General features: G+C 46.0%; 1 long non-coding RNA gene across 1 annotated transcript in view; it reads right to left on the bottom strand.

Moving 5' to 3' along the window:
* Nucleotides 1–23,595, bottom strand: part of LOC141580665 (uncharacterized) — a 99,264-nt gene that overhangs the window by 62,511 nt on the left and 13,158 nt on the right. The window contains exon 2 of the long non-coding RNA XR_012512965.1: nt 4,538–4,781. This is a non-coding gene — a long non-coding RNA (uncharacterized LOC141580665). The remainder of the gene's footprint in view (nt 1–4,537; nt 4,782–23,595) is intronic.

Consider the following 23,595-nt stretch of genomic DNA (forward strand, 5'->3'; position numbering starts at 1 on the left):
GCCAGTAACCTGCCGATCAATCCCGCCTCCTTTCTCTCTGTGCCCACGCTGGTGGTGGACTTTGATACCACCAGAGTCTTGCAGTTGCTGAGGTCACCAGTGATCTCCACGGTGCCACACTCAACAGACAAGCCTTGAACCTGCTGTGATCCAAAATCTGCTACACTGGATCAGCTGGTCATTATCTTCTGCATGAAACTCTTTAGCATTGGGGATGCCAGAATTCTCTGGTTTCCCCTTTACTCACTGCTGTTCCTTCTCAGTCTCTCTTAACCGTCCCCTGCCTCTTGACCATTAAACAAATATCTCAGGACATACTTCTTCATCTGCATGAAGTATGACCTGGATGACCTCATCTGGTTCTAAGACAAATATCTCAGGACATACTTCTTCATCTGCATGAAGTATGACCTGGATGACCTCATCTGGTTCTAAGACAAATATCTCAGGACATACTTCATCTGCATGAAGTATGACCTGGATGACTCCCTGGATGACCTTATCTGGTTCTAAGACATCATCACATATTTACTGAGGACACCCAAATCCATGTTCCCAGTCTCAACCTCTCCTCTGAGCTTCCAGGCTGATTGGCGCAATTGCCCATTTGACATCTGCCCTTGGATTCTACTAGGCCTCTCTAATTTGATGTATCCAATGCTGAATCTAAGGTTCCTCTACCTCCACCTGCTCAGCGTGCTACTCACACCGCTGTTAAGGGTGCAGCACACCCAGATGCTCAGAGAAAAAGCAGGAATTCGTCTTGACTCTGCTCTTTCTCTCTAAACTAAGCCAGCTCCATTAGCGGGTCTTGAAGGTACATCCCTGCCTGACGTCTTCCACCGCTGCAGTTCTCCTTCCACTGTCCCCGCTTTCCTGGGCTACTGGAGGCACTTCCAGGTTAGCTGGACTACCAGTCTCCCTGCTTCCAGTCCTGCTCCACAGTCTTTTTCCCATACAGAAGCCAGAATAATCTTTAACTTTTAAAATCACATCATGTCATGCCTGTGCTCAGAACTCCCCAAAGGGAGCATGTGTGAAGTAGGGACAGTGGCTTGTGGGTTTCAGGCAGGGATTAAAGGACTTTATGAACAAACAATGAATGTATAGAGGATTCAGTGCAGTGTTAGTCCTGGAGGGGCACTGGGAGTGTTGCAGGAAGGAAGCTGGAAACTAGGTGGTGCCAGCTCAAGACTAAAATAGATAAAGACTTAGGAGGCTCCCAGCAATGGGCCAGGCAGTGACTTAGAGCCCTGGCTGCACACTAGAAATAGCCCACGATGGTTCTGACAATACTGATGGCCTGGGACCTCCCCAGATTCTTTAAGCCAGAATCTATTTCTGTGTATCAGTACAGATGGTGCACACCTGTAATCCCAGCTGCTCACGAGGCTGAGGCAGGAAGATAGCTTGAGCCCAGGAGTTCAAGGCTGTTGGGTGCTACGACCATGCCTGTGAACAGCCACTGCACTCCAGCATGGGCAAGACAGTGAGACCCCGCCTCAAGAAGCCAAGCCAAAAACAACTCTTGACGTGATCACATAATGGAAACCAGAGGACGTGGATGAGGGGATAGAAGGAAAAGATGGAGATGGTGGATGAGGAAAGACGAAGCAGCTGAGGGGGCCTGGGGTCAGAGGTCATTTATGTGGACACTGAGGTCTCCATGAAGCTGCAGGGCAGAGAAATCCAGTTCTAACTATGGACTCCTTCTTGAACTGACCTCCCGGGCATTTTGTAGAGGTAAGGTGGGCAGGTTGTGGTGGCAGCTGAGAGTATGGTCTCAGGGGCACATGGGCTTCCTAGGGTCTCCCTCAAATTCTTCTGTGGGCAGTCCAGCGGCCCAGCAGTGGGGTGATCTAAACTGGATCATCGGAGCTCTGGAGCCTTCAATGTCTGTGTTAGACAGAATAATGTCCCCTCCCCACCCAATGGTGTCCACATCTAAACCTCACATATGGTGAATATGTTAAGTGGCAAGGGGGAATTGCAGTGGTAAATTACGTGAAGGTGGCTCAGATAGTTTGGATGTTTATCCCTTCCAAACTGCATTAAAATGTGATCCCCAGTGTTGAAGACGGGCCGGTGGGAGGTGTTTGGGTCATGGGGACAGATCCCTCATAAATGGCTTGGTGCTGTCCTTGCAGTAATGAGTGAGTTCTTGCTCCATTAGTTCACGCAAGACCTAGTTGTTTAAAAGAGCATCATGGCACCCCTCCCTCCCACTCTTGCTCCTTTTCTCACCATGTGATACGCCTGCTCCTTCACCTTCCACCATGACTAGAAGCTTCCTGAGGTCCTCATCAGGAGCAGATGTAGGCACCATGCTCCTTACACAGGCTACAGAACAGTGAGCCAGATGAACCTCTCTTCTTTATAATAGACCCAGCCTCAGGTCTGTATTTATAGCAACATAAAATGGACTAACGCAGTTGCTAATCAGCTGATTTAAAAAATAGGAAGGTTTTCCTGGATTATCCAGGGGGCCCAATGTAGTCACAAGTGCACTGGGTTAAACAGCCCAGAATGCATACCCAATGGAGCCTCAGAATGTGACCCTATGCAGAAATAAGATCTTTGGAAACATAATTAGTTAAAACAAGATGAGGTAATGTGCAGTAGGGTGGGCCCTAATCCAATGACTGCTGTCCTTATCAGAAGAGAAAACGAGACACAGACACATATAGACTTATAGAGAGAATGTCAGGCAACAAGAGAGGCAGAGATTGTATTTTGCTGGTACAAGCCAAGGATTGCGGAAAGCCACCAGAAGCTAGGAGAAGGCCACCCAAGCCTCAGGTAGGACCTCCCCGGCTGACACTTAGATTTCAGGATTCCAGCCTCCCAAGCTATGAGAGAATAAGCTTGTAAGCCACTCAGTTTGTGGTACTTTTTTTTTTTTTTTTTTTTTTCCCCTGAGACAGAGTCTTGCTCTTGTCACCCAGGCTGGAGTGCAGTGGTGCAATCTTGGCTCGCTGCAACCTCTGCCTCCCAGGTTCATGTGATTCTCCTGCCTCAGTCTCCCAAATAGCTGGGATTACAGGCATGCGCCACTACGTCCGGCTGATTTGTGTATTTTTAGTAGAGACAGGGTTTTGCCATGTTGGCCAGGGTGGTCTCAAACTCCTGACCTCCAGTGATCCACCAGCCTTGGCCTCCCAGAGTGCCGGGATTACAGGCGTGAGCCCCCACACCCAGCTAGTTTGTGTTCCTTTATTAGTGTGGCTGGCCTTAGAAACTGAAAGCTTCCCTATGTGTTGGAAGAGGGCAGCAGAAGAGTCATGGGCAGGACTATGGGATGTGACAAAGACCCAGCTGAGCGCTCTAGCTTTGGAAATGGGAGGAGGGAGGGCCCAAGAGTCAAGCAATGCAAGGAGCTTCCAGAAACAGAAATCTAGAAAAGGGAAGAAGGCAGACTCTCCCTAGAACGTCCAGAAGAAATGCAATCTTGCCAACACCTTGATTTCGGCCTATTGAGACCCTTTTTGGACTTCTGTCTCACAGAACTGTCAGACAATACACTAGTGCTGTTTTAAGCCACTAATTTTGTAGCAGTTTGTAATGACAGTAGTGGAAAACTAACACAATATCAAAAAGAAAATTTACCTTATTCTATCAGTTTTTAGGTTAACTTGGCAATATGCAATATTGTTTTTTAGAAAGCCAACCCTCTTATATTTTCTATGTTCTTATCCTTCCCTGTTATGCTTAGAGCTCCTCACCACAAAGCTTAGATAAACGCTGTGTTTTCTTAGTTTTTTCTGATTTCAGTTTTTTTTAATTTTATTTATTTATTTTTTTCTGATTTCAGTTTTTACATTTAATTTTCTAATTCAGTAGCCCTTAACATTCATGTCTTTTTTTTTTTTTTTTTTTTTTTTTTGAGACAGAGTCTTTTCCTGTTGCCCGGGCTGCAGTGCACTGGTGCAATCTTGGCTCACTGCAACTTCTGCCTCCCAGGTCCATGCTATTCTCCTGCCTCAGCCTCCCAAGTAGCTGGTATTACAGGTGTACACCACCACACCTGGCTAACTTTTTGTATTTTTAGTAGAGGCATAGTTTTTAGTAGAGGCATAGTTTCACTACGTTGGCCAGACTGATTTCAAATTCCTGACCTCGTGCTCTGCCCACCTCGGCCTCCCAAAGTACTGGCCAATATTCACTTCTTGTTGCAGATACTTTGGGAATCTGATGAAAACCACAGATGCCCCGCACACAGAACAGACACATACATTATAATCTGTCCACTAATATTTGTTGGGGGAGGACGATGCCAGATTGTAAGCAGATGTCAATCAAAGTGGATAGAAATGTTTTACCGGGTTGAGAAGAGAGGATTTCAGTCAGCTGTCATGGGGGTGGGACATTTGACAGGAACCTTGAAGGATGGAAGGACTCTGGTGGCCACAGGTGGGAAGGCGCTCCCCAGGAAGAGAAAGGGATGAGCCAAGGCGGGAAGGGTGTGTACATCCCACCTGCTGTGACTTGGCCAGGGTACCTGAAGGCAGCCTGAGGAGGTAAAGGGAGTCTCACTCACCTGTTTCTGATCTGACCAGCCCAACACATGGATGACCGAGAAGACATTATTCTGCAAAAGAGTCAAGAGAGACGCTGGGCCCTGAGGAAGATCAAGAACTTTGGAGAAAAGAGCTCAGGAAGATAAGCATTGAGTGTCGATATTGGAGAGGTGGAGAAAGTGGCCTGATGCAATGAAGTGTTAAAGGAACAGTAACACCTTGCTCGGAATGCCTTCTTTCCCAAGTTCCATATGGATACATGATCTGCAGGAAAAAAAAAATAGGAAGGTATTATTTCTAACAACCCTATTTTACAGGTAATGATTCAGACGAAGGCATGGAGAGAGGTTAAACAATCTAAGGCCAACGATTTGTAGAATTATATTCCCTCAGAGTAACAGGGGAGAATAGCAGCATATTTAACACCAGCATTGATAGAATTTATAAGTACATGGACTTTGGGGAAGCTTTAAGGATTCTTAAAAGTGATTCATTTGTTCACGTGACAAATAAAAACACTGAGATTCAGGGGGTGTAAGTAACTCATTTAAGACCACAAAACGATTTGAATTTGACTCAGTCCCAATTCTCAGGAATTCTTAGCGCTCCAAAGGGCGTGTTATCCTAAGTGACATAGCAGGATTTGGTGCTGAATCCTGCTTTGGGTTCAGGCCAGCTTTATAAGCAGCCCAACAGACCATATGCTTGACTGGGTCCCTCTGACTGGTGAGCAAACCATTTCCTTTTGTGTGCTCCATTGAGACTCAGGAAAATTTTAATGTGGTCCATTCCCGGGAAATATGACATCTAATTACCATTTTCACATAATGATGTCTTGTGGCTGGGGGCCCTCTCTGTGTCACATAGGCCTGTTGTGATTCCAGCTCAGTTTGCTGTCCAGCCTCATCTCCCTTCACTCTGAACCACATGCTCGAGACCCAGCGACATAGAACCCCATGCCATGCCCAAGCCCACCAATTCGGCATGACCCAGGGCCTTTGCACATGCTGTCGTGTGTTCCCTGGTCCCTGCTTCTATGCCTCTACTAAAATTACCAAAAATTAGCCAGGTGTGGTGGTGTACACCTGTAATACCAGCTACTTGGGAGGCTGAGGCAGGAGAATAGCATGGACCTGGGAGGCAGAAGTTGCAGTGAGCCAAGACTGCACCAGTGCACTGCAGCCCGGGCAACAGGAAAAGACTCTGTCTCAAAAAAAAAAAAAAAAAAAAAGACATGAATGTTAAGGGCTACTGAATTAGAAAATTAAACGTAAAAACTGAAATCAGAAAAAACTAAGAAAACACAGTGTTTATCTAAGCTTTGTGGTGAGGAGCTCTAAGCATAACAGGGAAGGATAAGAACATAGAAAATATAAGAGGGTTGGCTTTCTAAAAAACAATATTGTATATTTAAAAAAATAGCCAAGTTAACCTAAAAACTGATAGAAAAAGGTACATTTTCTTTTTGATATTGTGTTAGTTTTCCACTACTGTCATTACAAACTGCTACAAAATTAGTGGCTTAAAACAGCACTAGTGTATTGTCTGACAGTTCTGTGAGACAGAAGTCCAAAAAGGGTCTCAATAGGCCGAAATCAAGGTGTTGGCAAGATTGCATTTCTTCTGGACGTTCTAGGGAGCGTCTGCCTTCTTCCCTTCAGCATGACCCAGGGCCTTTGCACATGCTGTGGTGTGTTCCCTGATCCCTGCTTTCCCCTGCCCTGCCAGTGAAATTCTACTTCTTCAAGATTCATCGTTTAAAAACCCATCTTCTACACCCATGTTCATAGCAGCACAAGCGGTGGAGAGAACTCAAGTGTTCATCAACAGATAAATGATACATACAATGTGGTCTATCCATTCGATGGAATATTATTCAGCTGTAGAAAGGAAGGAAATGCTGATGGTCGCTACAGCACAAATGAACCCTGAAGACATGATGCTAAATGAAATAAGCCACTCCCAACAGGACAAATCCTGTGTGATTCCACTGATAGGAAGTCCCTAGAGGAGTCAGATTCATAAAGGCAGAAAGCAGAATGATGATTGCCAGGGGCTGGCAGGGAGAGGTAATGTTGTTTAATGGGCACAGAATTGCAGTTTTGCAAGATGAAAAGTTCTGGAGATTGACTGCATCACAATGTGAATATACTTAATGGTAATGGAACGCACACTTAAAATGGTACATTTTGGAGGATCGGGGGCAGCTGAGTCTCCCACAGACACCGCCCACTCCCGAGCTTAAAAAAAAAAAAAAAGTACGTTTTGTTAAGCGTATTTTACCACCATTTTTAAAAAACTATTTTAAAAAACCCTATCCTTTACAAAGGTTTTCTTGAGTCCCCACGAGGAGTGAGCTATACTACGCTTCAGTGTCTGACTACAGCCCACTGGGCACACTGACCATGGACACCAGCTAACTACTGACTGAGGCGCTTCCCTCTGTAAATGCGGGCCCCTTGAAGCAGCATGGGCTGACTCTGACTAGTCTCTCTAGCCACGTACCCTGGCATGGCTCCTGGTTTATGGCGCCACACACCTTTGCTTACCAATGAGGACTCTAAGTAGGATGTTACCAGGAGACATCCAGCCTTCCCCAGCTCTTGGATATAATCACAGATCCATGGAGACACCACCTGATGCCTGTACAACTGACAGGTCATTTATAAAGAATTGGCTTGATAGATTAAACACTTTCCCCTTGAAAAATGGAGACAAATACGAAAACATTGAGCATCCTGAAGCAATCACATGATTTACGGGGACATTAACGAGAGTTGCGCCCTGCCCAGCTCAACTTTGCATTGTCAGCAACTAATTCCCTCCATAGCCCTTCTCCCCGTATCGGGATCTGCAACCCACGAGCCTATAAATATTGCGGTGGCATATGACCAGGGGTGTCAGAGATGTCACCTGTGGTGATAAAAACGTCTAAGAGGCTTCAGGACGTGTCACGGTGAAGGATGGACGGTAGATAGGATGGCAAGCAGTAATTACAGGGCTGAGGTTTGGGATGGAGGAGCAGAGGCAGCCTTGGAGGGCAGGAGGAAGGAAGAGGCTGAAGAGCTGCTGAGGCCAGGCCTCCTCCCTGGGCCTTCCTCCTCCTCCTCTGGAATGTCTGGCAGCTGTTGGCTGTTCTCAGTGCTTGAGCTTTGGGCCTGTATCAAGGATATCACTGACTCTCAACCCAAGCCCTTGTACATGTTCAGAGTTTCCTAACCCTATGCTACATCCCTCCCACCTCCATGGTTGACTCTCTGGCCTTGGCTTGGGATATTAGGGGCAAGTGCTGCAAAGAGGGGTGAGTAGCAGTACGGAATGTGCGAGGAGGGGGCTCATCAGTGGAACGTGGGCAAAGGGTTTGGAGTTCAATGCAAACGACAATCTCAGAACCAAGGTTACACAAAAGGTCTGGTAGGATTCATAGGGAACCTCCTGGGGGCGGGGGAATGAGACTTTAAAAAGGTCTAGGCCTGGGTGCATTGGCTCACACCTGTAATCCCAGCACGTTGGGAGGCCAAGACAGCAGGATCACTTGAGGCCAGGAGTTCGAGACCAGTCTGAGCAACACAGCAAGATCTCATCTCTACAAAAAATGAAACACTTAGTTTGGAATGATGGTACACACCTATATTCCCAACTACTCAGGAGGCTGAGGCAGGAGGATTATTTGAGCCCATGAGGTTGAGGCTGCAGTGAGCCATACTGGCATATTGGCGCCACTGTACCCCAGCCTGGGTGACAAGGTAACAATAGTAACTTAGGTTGACTGAACACTTATTCGATGTCAAGCACTGTACCAAGCACTTTTAAATGGACTATCTCATTTAATCCTCCAATGACTCTACACAGTATATTCCAGAATCTCTGCTTTCCCATTAGGGACAGTAACCCATGGAGAGGCCAGGTGAGCTGCTCAAGGACCTGTGTGATGTCAAGATAAGGACAAATATGGAAAGGCTGCATGGCGGCCATCGTAAATCAAGATGAAGAGCCTCTACCCTATGCCAGGTCACCGTAAAAACATGGGAGTGGTCACCAGACACGGGCCAGTGATTATAGCCATCACCAGGAGGCAGACGGTCAGAAGCCAGAACTAAAATATCACCTAGGTACCAAGCACTCCTGATACCTTGGTAAAGGGGGCGGGAGAGGAAGTGAGAGCAAGGTGGGCAATGAATCCTGCCAGACCTTTTGTGTAAGCTTGGTTCTGAGATTCTCCCTGGCATATCGCTCTGGTCCCTTCCCCGAGATGACAGCTTCTGGCAGTGAGGCCAAGCACACTGCACGCAGGATGCCCAAGGGACACTGAGCAGCTGCTGCCGCCAGGGAAGGTTGACTCCTACCCCAGGTCCCTTCCCACACACTCCAGAGAAATGTGGGCGATGCAGAGACAGCATCCTGATCTGGTAGCTCAGGCATCCATGTCCTTTCAGAGGGAAGAAGGCAGTGCCTTGGCAAGAATCCTCCACCTGCCTCTTCTCCAGGGTCTGTGATGAAATCCACCTGAAATTTATAGGCTTAATTTTTAATGATCACTCATTAAACTTGCAATGAAAAAGATCAAGTGCATTGGAAAGTAGATACTGGGGAAAATATACTCACTTCAATTATTTTAACCCTGGAGATATGCTATGTGTGTGAAACTCACACTGCAGGAGCACTCAGCAGATTTTCTGTGGGTCTCACTTCAGGTCAGGCACTGTGCTGGGCACTGAGGCTTTCATGTCAGAGAAGATATGGGCTTGGCACTCAGGTTCAGGAGGGAAGCACACGGGTCAATCAGTCTGCCACAAGACTGCAGCTTGCATGGTGGGAATGCACCTGGAGCTCTGAAGGAGCACAGCCCCATGTCGCTGTCTGGCTTCTTAAGAAGCCAATCTTAAGACTGAAATTAGGCCGGACACAATGGCTTACATCCGTAATTCCAGTACATTGGGAGGCCAAGGCAGACAGATCACCCAAGATCAGGAGTTCGAGAGCAACTTGGCCAACATGGTGAAACCTCTTCTCTACCCAAAATACAAAAATTAGCCAGGAGTGGTGGCACACATGCCTGTAATCTCAGCTACTCAGGAGGCCGAGGCACAAGAATCACTTGAACCTGGGAGGTGGAGGTTGCAGTGAGCTGAGATCGCACCACTGCATTCCAGCCTGGGCAACAGAGCAGGACTCTATCTCAAAAACAAACAAACAAACAAACAAACAAACAAACAAAAGACTGGAATTGAAATGCAAGAAGCTACCCAGGAGGCTCCAAGTAGGCTGCAGGAGGGTGGAGAACTGAGCCAGGGAAAGGAATGTCATCAGCCAGCTCCCCATGTGATAGAGCGTTGTCCTGCTGGGAACTCCAGGAGCCAGTGTAGAACACCCACCTCTGAGTTACCCCACTGAAAGGCCAGGGAGCAGAGGTGTTTATGTGCCGGCTGAACCTACTCCCAGAGGCCTTTAATTCCCTGGCACTTCTGACCTGCTGCACGGGTGACAAGCAGAATCCCTCAGGCCAAAAAAAGCCCATGCAGGCCCTGGGAGGCTGGCTGGTGAGCACTGGAGTGCTAAAGGTGGTGGACACATGGGGCGCTCATGGGGTCTGGCCAAGGTCCACACACCTCCCAGGGTTTACTTTTAAGGGGGTTGTCTTGCCTCTCAAACAAGACAATAAACCTAAGGACAAAGGCCACTCCTACACCTCTGAGCATCCAGTCATACAACATCGCCACACACCTGGCCGATACCCTAAGTCGAGATTGGAAAGTTTACACGGATAATAATTTCCCCAACAATTTTAATGGTGAGTGATCAAATCAGTTTTACAGAGAAGGAAACAGACTCAGAGGATCATACACAGCAGCACATGAGCTGTTGGTGTCATGCACGGTACATCCACAGGGCGTTCTATTTACGTGGACTTCCACCTGAATAGAGCCTCCTAGGGTTGTGCAGTGCGCAGCCTGTGCAACCATCCACGGGGGCCCCATGTGAGAAAGGTTATGCCACTTGCCAAATATCCCACTACTAACAAGGGCAGAGTGGAACCCTCACCTGTCTGCCCAAAGCCAGACTCGTAGTCCTCAGCCTCTTTGCAACCACAGCCTGGGGAAAGCGCTTCATAAATGCTTAAAGATGGCACAGTGCTACAAAAGAAAGCCCATCGTAACTATTTCAGTCCCCAGGGATGCAGCTGAGTCATTGGGCTTCATGCTTAAAGGATCTGCTCATGTAACCAACAAGAAACCAAACCCAGCCAGGGGGTGGCATGAGTCACGCAAGCAGAGGGAAAGAAACAAGCAAGAATCACGGGTAAGTGGGCCCGAGAACAAAGCAGAGCTATTTAGAAGACAACAAAAAAGCTGAAGCCATTGGAAGACAAAGGGATACAGAGAGAATGAGGGAGGCTTAGAAAAAGGAACCCCACAGCATGGCAAGGAACTCAGGGGCCCGTGAATATAGGGATGTCTTTGACTCTGGATCCCCGTAAATAAACCTCCCTTGAGGCCATCGCTGTAAGTGGAGGTCCTGATCAGAGGTGTACAGGGTGATCCTGGGGACCTGGCCACAATTCCACGTTAATGTCTCTCTGGCAAGAACTTTAAGCAGAATCCAGCCCAATTCTGATGGAGGATCTGGAAGGCTGCAGGGCAGGTGCCCAGAGCTGTCGGCCACACAGGAACACTGTTGCCAAGGACAGAGGCTTGTTGTCTGAGCCCAAACCAACTCCCCATCTTGTTCCCCTGGGTAAGATCCCTGCTCTTGGCTTCTGGGGCCCCCACTCTGGGGTTTCCTCCCAATTCAGTGAGGACCCCTGAGACTCTGCAACCCAGCCCCCTGCTTATCTCAAGGTCTGGGCTCCCCTTCTCTTTCCTACTTCATTAGGGTCTTCTCCATCAGCACGCAGGCCCTGCACCTGTAATCCATTCCTACGCTCCGTCTCCATCTCTGACCTCCTCCAAACAAACTTTGAGATCCAGGACTCCAGCGAAGTCATTCTTATCAAGGCCACACTTGAGCTCCATGTGGTCAAGTCAGTGTTCCCTGCTGGGTGCTTGTCTTACCTTCTCAGCCCCCATCCCCACGGTGGACCACTCCTCCCTGCTGAAACACTTCTCCCTGGCTTCTAGGACCCCACCCTTTTCTGGGGCTCCATCCTGGTCCTTTGAGTGTGCCTGCTCAGCTCCTTGTGCTGGCTCCCACGGCCCCTTTTCTGACTCTAATTGATGGTACATGTGGGCTCTGCTTCGGGCCACCTTCCTTTCCTCTCCATGCATTTCTTCCAGATAATCTCATCCTGCCTCCAGGCTCCAAATGCTATTGATTGGACTCTGTCATCCCTCTCTCCTGCCTCCATCTCCTCCTGGAATTTCAGAGTCCTAGATCCAACTGCCCATTGACATGGCCTAAGAATGATCTCAGACTAAACAGGGTCAAAAATAACTTTTTCTTTCCCTCCCTTACCCACTGCCCACGCCTTCCTCTATCTTGGTGACCTGCACTACCAACCACCAGCTTCTTAAACCGAGCATCTCAGAGGCCTCAGGGAATCCCCTCTTTGCCTCCAACCCTACTTGCAGCTCATTACTGAGTCCTGTTATGTCCCCGGCTACCACTGTGGGCCAAACCATCCTACTCTCCGGAGATCTCCAGCCTAACGGGTTCCTAGCTTGACTCCTGGTCCTCTTCAGTGTACTCTCAATAGAGACATTGGAGGAATTAAAAAAAAAAAAATCAAATGTTACTTTTAGCCCCAAACCCAAGGCTTGCCACTATATTTAGAATAAAACCGAACCCTCTAGATCCTCTATGTCTGTCTGTCTCTCAGCTCTGATCTGCCCCACTCTGCCCTTGCTCACGTCTCTCCAGCCATCTGTTGTTTTTAATCTCTTAACTACACCGAGTTTATTCCTCTCTGCGGGTCTTGGCCCTCCCCAGGACCTCTGCTCACAATTTACCCCCACCATCTTATTTTAAACGTCATCTTCCCAACCTACACTCCCTCTTATCTCCCTTTATTTGAATTCTCTGCGGAGCCCTTAATGCTATTTCCTTTGCTTTCCTGCTCACTGCTTGTTTATTATCTTTGCTTGGAGCGCAACTGCAGCAGCCACTGAGAAGCAGTTGAGTGAATTAAGAATAAATGAATGTTTGAATTGACCCAAACAAAGGGCCCTGAAGTATCTTTCAGACATGGGTATCCCCAAGAGTCTTTTGAGAAGTAAACTACCCACAAGAACAATGAGAGGATGATTCCTCTATCTTCCAAGACAAATGATAAAATGAAAATCATGCCCAGAAGTCCAGTCAAGGGCAGTTCTTGCTACTACTAATTCTTCTAGTTCCTCCTCTACATCAACCTCATCATTTCCATGAGAACATTTTACGCCAGTGACAACAGCAATGACAGAGAAAAATGGTCCCAATTTACAATCCTCAGACTCAAACTTCTAAGAAATGTTTATTTCCACCTTGACTCTTGACTCTCATCACTGGCCACTAAATGCCATGCAATGAGCAATAGCTTTGCAGTCGTGCCACTGGTCAGCTGCCTGTGTCTTCCTTCACCTGGAATTTGAACTTCGATCAGTCACTTTGCTATGTGTCAGAATTATATTTTCTTTTTTCTTTTCTTTCTTTCTTTTTTTTTTTTTTTTGAGACGGAGTCTTGCTCTGTTGCCCAGGCTGGAGTGCAATGGTGTAATTGCTGCTCACTGCAACCTCCACCTCCCAGGTTCAAGCAGTTCTCCTGCCTCAGCCCCCTAAGTAGCTGGGACTACAGGTGAGCACCACCACACCCGGCCAATTTTGTATTTTTAGTAGACAAGTAGTTTCACCATGTTGGTCAGGCTGGTCTCGAACTCCTGACCTCGTGATCCAACCGCCTCAGCCTCCCAAAATGCTGGGATTACAGGCGTAAGCCTCCACGCCTGGCATAGGATTATATTTTCATAAGAAAATCAATTTGAAGTCAAAAGTATAGGTCCTAATGTAGAGAGTCTTAAAAAATATACCAATGCCATAAGGGTTTGTGAACCTCTATTAGATAATAATCCGGAAGTCAAAGTGGCCCAGAGCTGTGCCAAGACAAAACTTGGTGCTCTTCAAATGGGCAAACTGCGTGTGCGTAAAGAGCGCAGTCTAATACGGAAGGAAGGACTGGCCTAACCAAAGGAAAACACGCAGCGCTTTCTCTGCTAGCGATAGATTTTGCCCTTCGGTGTCAGCTGACGCTCTCAGACCCCACGTAACCTACAGCTATAGCCCATGGACCTTCTCCCTAAAATTCTGACTTTAAAATTGTAATGCATTTTATAATATGTGTTGGCTTAAAGCCTGATGAAGATACCATGATCTATGTTATGCTAAATACAAATAACCAGCTTCTCCCCATCATTGTACTTTACATGAGGATTCTGTGACTTAAGGATGTGCATTTCAATGCAGCCACCAGCCCATTGCTTTCTGAGCGAAATCTCTCCTGAGGGTAGGGCCACCCTGAATAGCTGAAAGTTCAGGTAATTTACTGTGCCAACAACAAGAGTCCTATTTAGAAGGTTCTTAGGCTGGGCGTGGTGGCTCACACCTGTAATCCCAGCACTTGGGAGCCCAAGGCAGGTGGATCCCTTAATGTCAGGAGTTCGGGATCAGCCTGGCCAACTTGGCAAAACCCCATCTCTACCAAAAATACAAAAATTAGCCAGGCATGCTGGTGTGCACTACTCAAGAGGCTGAGGCATGAGAATTGCTAAACCGGGAGGTGGAGGTTGCAGTGAGCTGAGATCGTGACACTGTACTTCAGCTTGGATGATGGAGTCGGACTTTGTCTCAAAAAAAAAAAAAAAAAAAGGCTCTTAACTCTTTTGTGTTGTGCTTTATCTTATCTCCTGTCTGATCTGGCATCTCCCAACCTTCTTGGCTGCCCCTGTGAGATCCTCCTCGCTTCTTGCCAAGTGAGACTGGCCTGTACCCTTCTCATCTTTCCAGATCCATCCCACCCACCCTACTCTGCCTTCCCACCCCACACTGAAGCTGTACTAGACCACAGACTGATTTGTGTCTTCTCAACTTTCCTCACATCATGTTCTCTCTTCTTGAAGAGTGTTTCTTTTCCCGCCTCACCTTCCCAGTCTGTCAGTGCCCTTCCACTTATCCTGCAAAGCATGGCTTCAACACCTCTGGCAAGTCTTCCGCAACCCAAGACTTTGCTCCAGGCCCCTTCTCTGCAGCCATCGCACCTGGTGCATACTCTGTGTTCCCAATAGACTATTGACTAATCCACCTTCCCCGGCTGACTGTGACATCCTGGAGGGCAGGGGCAGGGTGGTTTCTGGCACACAGCAATCATTCAACAAATGCCAGTGGAACGAATCCTGAACGAATGAATAAGACAGGGCCTGTTTTACAGTTATTGTCAGAAGCTTTTTTTTTTTTTTAACAAAATGCCATTTCCCATGATGTGGGCCACAGGAACCATAGGTAAGAAGTCAGTGTCCAAGCCTGGGCGCAGCGTTAGAAGGGAGGTATATCAGCACTCAGAGGCCATCGTGGAGGTGGGTACAGGAATCAAAAGAAGAAACTGCCCTTATGACGCTGATAGGGTTTGGCTGTGTCCCCACCCAAATCTCATCTTGAATTGTAGCTCCCACAACTCCCATGTGTTGTCAGAGGGACCCAGTAAGAGACAATTGAATTACGGGGATGGTTTGCCCCACACTGTGGAAGCAAGTAAGTCTTAAGAGTTCTGATGGTTTTATAAGGGGTTTCCCCTCTCAGTTTGGCTCTCATTCTTCTTGCCTGCTGCCATGTAAGACATGCATTTTGCCTTCTGCCCTGATTGTGAGGCCTCGCCAGCCACATGGAACTGTGAGTTCATTAAACCTCTTTCCCCAGTCTTAGGTATGCCTTCACTGGCAGCATGAGCATGGGCTAAAACAGATGCCAAACATGGAAGGCTCTCACTTGACTTTCAGTGAGGAAAACAAATTTCCCGACACACCTACATTTACTCAAAGGTGCCACAATTACAGACAAAAGAAGGAAAGGATTTGTAAAGGAATCTGAAAGCAAAAGGCTAAAGAACTCTGACATTTAAAAATAATAACTGAATTAGGCCAGGCACATTGGCTTACGCTTGTAATCCCAGCACTTTGGGAGGCCCAGGTGGGCGGATCACAAGGTCAAGAGATCAAGACCATTCTGACCAACACAGTGAAACCCCATCTCTACTAAAAATATAAAAATTAGCTGGCTGTGGTGGCATGCACCTGTAATCCCAGCCACTCAGGAGGCTGACTCAGGAGAATCACTTGAACCCGGGAGGCAGAGGTTGCATTGAGCTGATTATCACACCATTGCACTTCAACCTGGTGACAGAATGAGACTCCATCTCAAAAATAATAACAACAACAACAATAACAACTGAATTAAAGGAGAGGTGCCGAGATATGTGAATAGCGTGAAACTGATGAGGAGCCATCCATAGACACTGCAGGGTGGTTGCATCTGAGCAGGCACCTGCTGGTGGCGTGAGCTTTGCTCCAGGGGGTTAAGAAGAGGACTCTCCATTCACCTCATTAGCTTTAGGGCTATACTGAGGCTCAAAAGACAATGGGCATCTTCAAGTTCCTGACACTATAAGAAAAAGATGAGACTTATCTACCAGGGGCTGCTATATATGTCAGCAGGCCCTCACAGGGGTACAACCTAGATATTTCCTAGCTGAACTTCTTATGTGCGAGGTACTAGACATCAACTTTGCAGATACAGAAACTGAATCTAGGGTTGACATAAGGAATAAATTAACATTAACCAAATTTCCAGAGGTAGATGAATGGGTCAAAACAACATATATGTTCATTTACATCAAGAAATAAAATAGAGTCCGGGCATGGTGGCTCACGCCTGTAATCCCAGCACTTTGAGAGGTCGAGGCAGGTGGATCACCTGAGAACAGGATTTCAAGAACAGCCTGGTCAAGCAGATGGAAAGAGAAAAACCAGAGCTCCAGCCGCTTCCAGCCGTCAGGGCACCAGCGGGGTGTCTGTAGAGGTGGGTGAGTTCACGTGGGCCTACAGCACATGCCACAGCTGGGAATTCTCAGATCACTTGGGCCACACATTCACAAACAGCGAAATTGCTCTAAAAATGGAGAAATGTCTGATACTTGGTTCTTTTCAATTCCCAGGGGGAGTCACCTGCTAATGGTCTCTGCTCAGGCCCCAAGTTCGTGATCCCCTGGCATTACACCCAAGAATCCAACCCCGAGAATTAAAATAATATTCTATGAAAAGAGTGTTCTTTTTCCATAATTTTTGCATTCACTGTGGCATATAAATGATTCATAACTTGATTTTCCCCACCTGTCACAAAATGTACATTTTCAGTTCATTTTAAAGATTCAATTTTAAACTTAAATCACTCCCTAAAAAAGTAGAATGAGATTTAAAATAATCTTTCATTTCTATTTTAATATAGACATTAACAGTTATATCAGATTTAATATTTTCTTTTTATTCAATACCTTAGCATTAAATATTTATTAATGAAAACTAAAAAATTATTAATTAGCCCTAAATTACAATCAAGCCAAAATTTCCCAAATCGAGATGTGATACTAAAACAAACACTTATCACTCTTTTTACCTGATAATTATGGAGACAGTGAAACTGCTATTTATGTAAAGTAGTCATTCAACCATACCATAAATCATTAATTTTTAGGGAAAGCTTAGTTGCCAAACACTCTTGGTTTATGCTTGAGTATTTAGTTTTTTGTTTTTCTTTTTTCTTTTGAGATGGAGTCTTACTCTGTTGCCCAGGCTGGAGCACAGTGACACACCCTCAGCTCACTGCAACCCCTGTCTCCCAGGTTCAAGCAATTCGCCTGTCTCAGACTCATGAGTAGCTGGGACTACAGGTGCACATCACCATGCCCAGCTACTAGAATACATTATTTGCCCCTCTACCCACTGTAGCAGCAAATGATGGTGACAAAATTTCCGACATCTGCTTCCTCTAACTGGAGTGCACTTACAGAAGGATTGCACCCTAAGTAAAAGCCTTCAAAAAGTACAAGTCTAGGGGAATTGTGAGAGCAGCCGCTGAAATCAGGAGTGCCTCAGTCCCCTCCATCAACTGGTGACCGCCGTCGGGGGGCTGTGGAAGGAGGGTCAGAAGGGGCCGGGACAACCTAAGCCCTGAGAACCCCCAAACTGTCCTTCTGAGCTCTCTTTTAGCACCAAGGAGACACTCAGTGGATGGAATAAAAATTGACAAAGGCAGAGATAATTGAGACAAAGAGAAGATCCAGCCCACAGGGAAAGGAGTCCGGGAAAGCTCCGGAAGCAAGCTGTTTAATGAATAAAAACCGTGTGAAGAAATAACCTGTACAACAAACCCCCAGGACATGAGCTTACCTATATAACAAACCCGCTCATGTACTGCCAAATCTGAAACAAACAAACAAACAAAAATGCATGAAAACAAGAGGAAGTTCTCTGGAGTTAAAACAGTTTTCCTAAATGGGAGGTTCAGGAGAACTAATTTCACTTAAAAATAACTACAGATGAATATTGAGATCAAATCCCATACAAAATGACTATAAGAGAAGGAGAATGAGGGCCAGAATAAACACTCCTGCAGGCCATCAAAGTATGCCAGAAAGATGAGACCACAAAACAGAACAAAATTAACCTCCTAATTCAAAATGAGTTACAATGACGCAACACAGGAGTTAAACACCACTTAGGAAAAGTTCAAAATGAGAGAACAGAACTCCTGAAAGAATTAGAAGTCAAAGAGACGTTTATAGCAAAATTGAAGACTAAATTAGAAGGAACATAAGAGTGGATGAACAAAAGATAACGCCTGGAAAAGTAGATTAAAAAAAGATAATAATTTTAAATGCAAAAGAAATGAAAAATAGAAAACGATTTGAGAAAAAGAAACAAGTATTAAAGATAGGCAGAGAAGATTAAACATGTAGATAGGAGTCCCTTAAGATAACAACCAAAGCAAAAAAGAAAACATATTAAAAACATAATTCAAGAAAAATTCCCTGAAATTAAAAAAAAGATGTGAAACTACGTATTGAAAAAGTATACTGTACATCTGAGACTACCAACTCAAAATGACCAACACTCAGGCAACATCTAGTAGACTGAGTTAAAAAAAAAAAAAAGATTTTGGGTGTCTAGAAAAAAAAAAGAACATGGGATATGTAAGGGAAAGTAAATTGAAGCCAGGCACAGTGGCTCACGCCTATAATCCCAGTGCTTTGGGAGGTCAGGGCGGGCAGATCACCTGAGGTCAGGGGTTTGAGGCCAGCCTGGCCAACATGGTGAAACTTTGTCTTTACTAAAAATGCAAAAATTAGCCTGGTGAGGCTGAGGCAGGGGAATCACCTGAACCTGTGAGGTGGAGGTTGTAGTGAGCTGAGATCATGCCACTGCACTCCAGCCTGTCTGATAGAGCGAGACTCTGTCTCAAAAACAACAACAATAACAACAACAACAAATTAGATAATCTTCACACTTTTTATTGAAGTATTTCATGGCAGAAGAAAATGGAGGACATATTTAAGAAATTGAAGGGAAGGAACAGTAAGGCAAAGATCTTATATCTAGCAATGATAGCTCTCAAATATGAACATAAATTATTATGAACATGTGAGAACTCAAGAAAGAGTGTTCTTGCTGGGCGCAGTGGCTCATGCCTGTAATCCCAACACTCTGGGAGACCAAGGTAAAAGGATCACTTGAGACCAGGAGTTTAAGAGCAGCCTGGGCACACAGCGAGACTCTGTTTAAAAGACTTTCTTTTTTATTGAGACGGAGTCTCCTACTCTTCCCCAGGCTGGAGAGCAGTAGGGTGATCTTGTCTCACTGCAGCCTCCTCCTCCCAGGTTCAGTTGATTCTCCTGCCTCAGTCTCCGGAGTAGCTGGGACTACAGGTGTGTGCCATCACGCCCGGCTAATTTTTTTCTATTTATAGTAGAGATGGGATTTCACCATGTTGGCCAGGCTGGTCTTGATCTTCTGACCTCAAGTAATCCATGCATCTCAGCCTCCCAAAAGTGCTGGGATTACACGCATAAGCCACTGTACCCAGCCAAAAAAAATTTTTTTAATTAGTCAAACATGGTGGTGCATGCCTGTAGTCCCAGCTACTCAGGAAGCTAAGACAGGAGGACTGCCTGAGCCCAGGAGTCCAAGCCTGCAGTGAGCTATGAGCTTGTCACTGCACTCCAACCTGGGCAATGGAGCGACACTCTGTTTCAAAAACAAAAACGAAAACAAAAACAAGACAAGAAAAGACAGTGTTCTACAAGCTCTTCCTGAAGAGTCTACTAGAGATTGGGCCTTCTACCCCTAAATGGTCAGAGTCACCAGCACAAGGACTGGTGGTGTGTGTTACATCTATAATTACCTATAGAATAATGACAAAGTGAGGGCTATCTAAGGGAATTAAAGAGATGAAGGAAGAATCTGGAGATTAAAAGAAACTTAAAAAACAAATAAAAAATGTTTTCAGTTTAAGACTATAGTATGTACAGAGTCTTTCTGGGTGATTAAAAATGCATGTAGAGTCTATTTGGGTGACGAAAATATTTTAAAAAGCACAAGAATGTTATCCCTATAAAAGTCAGGATAGCCTGTAATCCCAGCACTTTGGGAGGCAGAGGCAGGTGGATCACCTGAGGTCAGAAGTTCAAGACCACCCTGGCCAACATGCTGAAACCCTGTCTAGACTAAAAATACAAAAATTAGCTGGGTGTGGTGGCACATGCTTGTAGTTTTAACTCCTTGGTAGGCTGAGGCAAGAGAATCGCTTTAACCCGGGAGGCAGAGGTTGCAGTGAGCCAGAACCATGCCACTGTACTTTAGCCTCTGTTTCAAAAAAAAGTCAGGATATGGGGCTGGAGACAGGGCTGTGAGGAGGACAGGTTCATGGATGAAGGGGCTTCTGGACTGGCTAATAGAGTTCTATTTCTTATTTCTTAGCTTGAAGGTATTTGTCCTATAATAATTCACTAAGCCATACATTTAATTTGTGAAGTTTGCTGTATTTGTGATTTATTTTTACAATAAAAAGATTTACGAGAAAAACAAAAGCAAAGATTTACTCTATGAGAACAACTTTGTTTTTGAAAGCTGAAACCTAATTTGTCTTACGTTCCTTTCTAGAGTTTTTAACATAACTAATTCTATAAAACAAAGAAGAAAACAAAGTTCTAGAAACTTGTGTCTCATATCAGAATGAACACACAATTATCTACTTGCTGAGTTTCACAGGGCTCTATGTGGCCATTCCAGTATGTGGAATAGAGAAATTCACCCACATCTCTCTCAGAAAAGGATTAAGTCTGGGCCGGGCGCGGTGGCTCATGCCTGTAATCCCAGCACTTTGGGAGGCTGAGGCGGGTGGATCACGAGGTCAAGAGATAGAGACCATCCTGGTCAACATGGTGAAACCCCGTCTCTGCTAAAAATACAAAAAATTAGCTGGGCGTGGTGGCGCGTGCCTGTAATCCCAGCTACTCAGGAGGCTGAGGCAGGAGAATTGCCTGAACCCAGGAGACAGAGGTTGCGGTGAGCCGAGATCGCGCCATTGCACTCCAGCCTGGGTAACAAGAGCGAAACTGTCTCAAAAAAAAAAAAAAAAAAAAAAAAAAAAAGGATTAAGTCATGTTTCTTCCATAGAACAATAATGTACTTCTCCATTTTCTGCTTGAGACTGACAGAGAGACAGACTGAGATTCTCCAGTTTCCTTAGAAATGTATAGCTCAGCTTGGTAACCTAAGGTCATCTACGCTGGGTTGGACTTGAGCTAGCCAAGGGCTCCCTGGCTCAAGTTGATGAATGAGTCTACGCAGGTTTGAGCGTAACTTTGCCCTCTGAGATGTCTTGGCTCCGCGTGAGCCCTCCTGCCGTGCCCTTGGGCTGGATACTTCCATTTGCATCTTGTTTAAGAGCCCCCAGTGCCAGTCATTTAGCAAACAGACACCAGGGCCCTCCAAAGATGTTAGCCTTGAACTCTGACTCCCCAGACCCACCACTGAGGTTAAAAACAGCCCCTTGAATTTCTCATCGACAAGGAAATCAACAGAAATATAAGATGAAGGTTTGCTTTTTTCAAGTCAACAGCACTTTCTGCATTAGTGCTAACCTAACCTCACCCAAATGAGTAGTACTGGTGGTGTGTGCCTATGTAAATTTCCCTGCCAGTGTGGCCCTTCCTCAGCTGCAGTGAATCTCATAGTGAACTTAAAAAAATAACAGGAATCTCTCATCTGGTCACTGGAAAATGGAACTACAACTTTAAGACATACCTGAGAAAGGTCAGGGTGCTGTGGGTGGAATCCAGGCCTCCTGCCTTCTCAGAGCCCCAGCCTGCAGCACCAGCCTACACAGCAGAGGCTTTCAATACATAATGCATAATAGATACTCCATGGCACGTATCATAAATGGATATTTATGTACATATATCAATGATAATCCATAATGCAAAGGTGTGGGCTCTGCCCTGGAGGGTGGGGTGTCTAGTTGGGCTGATGAGCCTCCCACACAGGCAGTAACGAAGAAGCAACTGAACACTGAGCTACCTCACCCACCCCTTGCCCCCCGTTCCAAGCACCTCCTGCCAGCCCTGCCACTCTCAGCGCTCCCACAGCCCTTCTGATCCCAGGATATGCCAGCCTCACTCCTGCCTTTGCATTTGCTGTTCCCTCAGTTCTAAATGCTCTCACAACACAGTACATACACGACACACACCACACACATTACACACACCACCCAGGTTTTGCAATCATCCTCTTTGTCATAACTCAGGGCTCAGCTCAAATGCCATCACCTCCCAGAGGCTTTCCTGAAAGCCCCCAGCTACAGTGTGCACACACACACACGTACAGATACCACACCACACACACATACCACACCACACACATATACCACACACACCATACACCATGCCACAAACAACATTCACACACACACATGCACACATACCACACATGCCATACACCACACACAACATACATTCATGCACTACACACACATGCACACATACCACACCACATAGACCACATACATAATACACCATGCCACACACAACTCTCACACACACATGCACACACACGTGATACACATATACCATACCACACACATACACCACACAACATGCACATACACATGGATGCGCACACACACATGCCACACACATACAAACCACACCACATACATACACCACACACAACATCCACACACACACATGCACACACACCACACACACCATACATCACATAAAACACACACACACACCACCCACACACACCATACATCATACCACACACAACACATACCTGCACACACACGCACCATACCACACACACCATACACCACACCACAGATTACAACATTCACACACATGCAGATGCACACACACTCACCATACATACATACTACACAACACATATACACCACGTGCACCATACACCACACACAACATTCACACATACACCACACATGCCATACACCACAACGTTCAGACAGCACACACATGCACACACATACCACACAACAATACCATACCACACACACCACATATACATGAACATACCACACCACACATTTACACATGCCCTAGAAGCTACAACACATACCACACACCATACACCACAACGCACACCATAAACACGTGCCGCACAAACACACACACATGACCAGATATCACTCACACCACAGGCAAATACACACACACTACACTCCATACACACACATACATACCACACACACACCACATGCCCTTCACCAGACTACATACTCATCATGCACCAAAACACACACCATATTCCACCACACATATACATATCACACAACCACATACCACTCACATCACAGAAAAAACATACACACATCACACTCCCATACGCCATAACACACACACGTACACATCCTTACACACACACCATACACTCATACACATACATATCATGCACACCCCATATCACTCACCATAACACACACCCCACACACCAAATGCATTACACATGCCATACACATACATACATACCACACCATCACACACAAC

The sequence above is a fragment of the Saimiri boliviensis genome, chromosome 12 (genome assembly GCF_048565385.1).
Source record: "Saimiri boliviensis isolate mSaiBol1 chromosome 12, mSaiBol1.pri, whole genome shotgun sequence".
NCBI lineage: Eukaryota > Metazoa > Chordata > Mammalia > Primates > Cebidae > Saimiri > Saimiri boliviensis.